This window comes from Psammomys obesus, unplaced genomic scaffold (genome assembly GCF_907164565.1).
Source record: "Psammomys obesus unplaced genomic scaffold, mPsaObe1.curated_primary_1811, whole genome shotgun sequence".
Lineage (NCBI taxonomy): Eukaryota > Metazoa > Chordata > Mammalia > Rodentia > Muridae > Psammomys > Psammomys obesus.
This window is the reverse complement of record NW_026594428.1, coordinates 17,253,898-17,256,352: the sequence shown is the minus strand read 5'-3', so window position 1 is coordinate 17,256,352 and position 2,455 is coordinate 17,253,898.

Here is a 2,455-nt window from a genome sequence, read left to right as displayed (position 1 = left end):
CTACCAAGAACTGATGAGGTTGACCTTTTATATGTATAGTTATCCTTGATTATTCAAGGAAAAGACAGGATATTAAGCATAAATTTTCTTCTTTGGAGTGTACTTTTTAAAAATCTAGAGGACTTTGTCTTCATCTTACATTTCCTTTTATGAGTTGAAACCTTAAAGAATGTGGTATGTCTTCTGTTACACTATTTACAAGTTGCCTCATTATTGATAATCATTTGGGTTGAGATTTGATTTACCTCTTGCTTATTTTTACCCTCTCAACAACTTAAACAGACTCATAATAATAATAAAGTTGAAACTAATAAAACCCTTCTAACAACAAAACTCAGCTCCATGTACATTCACTGTAAGATTCTAATATACTTTAGAAGAATGCCAACCAATCCTTTTCAAATTATCCTAAATAAATAAATAAAACAAGGAAAGAAACATAAGAAGTATTCCCAAATTCCTACAAAGCTAACATTACACTTTGAAAGTGAATCATAGACACATCAAGAACAAAAAAACAAACAAACAAACAAAAAAAAACAGAAGTCGGTATCCTTGAGGAAGATAGGTGAAAACAAACTCAACTACTTGCAAACTGAATACAGTCATGTATACTTTTTTTATTAGAATTTTTTTTAATTTTTTATTAATTACACTTTATTCATTTTGTATCCCCCCATAAGCCTCTCCCTCCTCCCCTCCCGATCCCACCCTCCCTCCCCTTTCTGCATGCATGCCACTCCCCAAGTCCACTGATAGGGGAGGCTCTCCTCTCCTTTCTGATCTTAGTCTATCAGTTCTCATCAAAAGTGGCTGCATTGTCCTCTACTGTGGCATGTATTCTTTTTAAAAATAATCATTCAGGGTGGTCTTTTGTTTTATCCTAGGAATAGTGATGATTCAACATACAGAAGTTTATAAGTATAATGAAGTTTATAAGTGGATTTAAAGACAGTTAATAGTATGAATTAATATATGTATAAAAGGCCCTTAATAAAGTACAACATACCTTCATGATAAAAGAGAAGGTAGGACTGGAGGTAACATACTGCAGCATAGTAAAGAATGTAACATGACAAACCACAGCCAACATCACCCTAAATAGAGAAAAGCTGAAAGGAATACTCTTAACATCAGGAACGAGACAAGGCTGTCGGTCATCCCCACACTACTCTTCAACACAGTATTGGAAGTTTTGGCTGAGCAATAAGACAAGAGAAGGAAAGCAAAAGGAAACATATAGGAAAAGAAGAACTCAGACTCTCCTTATTTGAAGATGATGTGATCTTTTATACATAAAATATCCCAAACTTTCTCCCAGAAAACTTCTAGAAATGATCAATTTCAGCAAAGTGGCAAGATGCAAAATTAACTTATAAAACCATTAGTCTTCCAATATGACAATAAAACATATCGAAAAAGAAACATAAGGACACACCCATTCACTAGCCTCAAAATAAATATCTAGCAATAGACCTAGACAAGGAGGTAAAGAGAACTGTACAATAAAGGTCATCTTACTTGTTGACCCATCAGACCATAATTTTATTTTGTTCATGTAATAATTTTGTTTCAAGCCACTTTCAACAAGTTCAGACTAGATATAAAAATTGGTATTTCCATGAAAATTGATAGAAGACACAAAGTTTTCTCCATAGGCGCAAAGGAAATAACCTTTAACAATGCAGAATATGATATTATTAAAGCACAAATGACTCTGTGGCTGGTGGCAATGGTGAGTTAAAGAGATCTTTGGGTTCTTCATATTTGGGACTAGAAACTTAATGGCTGTCTTCAAGGTAAGATTTAACCTGTGCTTTTCTGCAGGTTAAAAACATTCTTTAGGCTATGGTCACAATCTTAGGAAGAAAATATTGAAGAGGAGAGAATTTTATCTAGTTTTTTTTTCTGTTTTTGTGTATGTGCGTGTGTGTGTGTGTGTGAGAGAGAGAGAGAGACTTCTCCACAGCAAGGTAACAGACACTGCTGTGTTCTATGGTGACATTCTCCTCAGGAAAATCAGTGCATTTAGATAGAGTGGCACAACATGGAAAGATGAAAAGGAGCCAAGATGGATGGAAATTAATTGTCTGATTCCATGAAGGATTAAGCTAGGATCTAAACAATGTCTAGGCATAAAGATAGAGTTCTTAGGCAACTCACCACAAAGGGACCCAACTTTGACCTGTCCCAAACTTATGTTGATACACATTTAACAAACCACAGCCACAAAAAGACCTTATGGTTCCTATACTTGTTTGAAAGTTGAAGACTTTTTTTTTTTTTTTCTTGATGGGACCTCCACGAAAACTCTAGAAATAACAAATACTACCTAAAATTTAAAAGCAGACAAATCCATAAAATATCCATGCAGAGTTGCCTAAAGCAAGTGGACAAGCCACCATCCCTGGTGTTTCACTAAAATCCAAAGGCAGCCAGAGACGCAGCCAGAGAC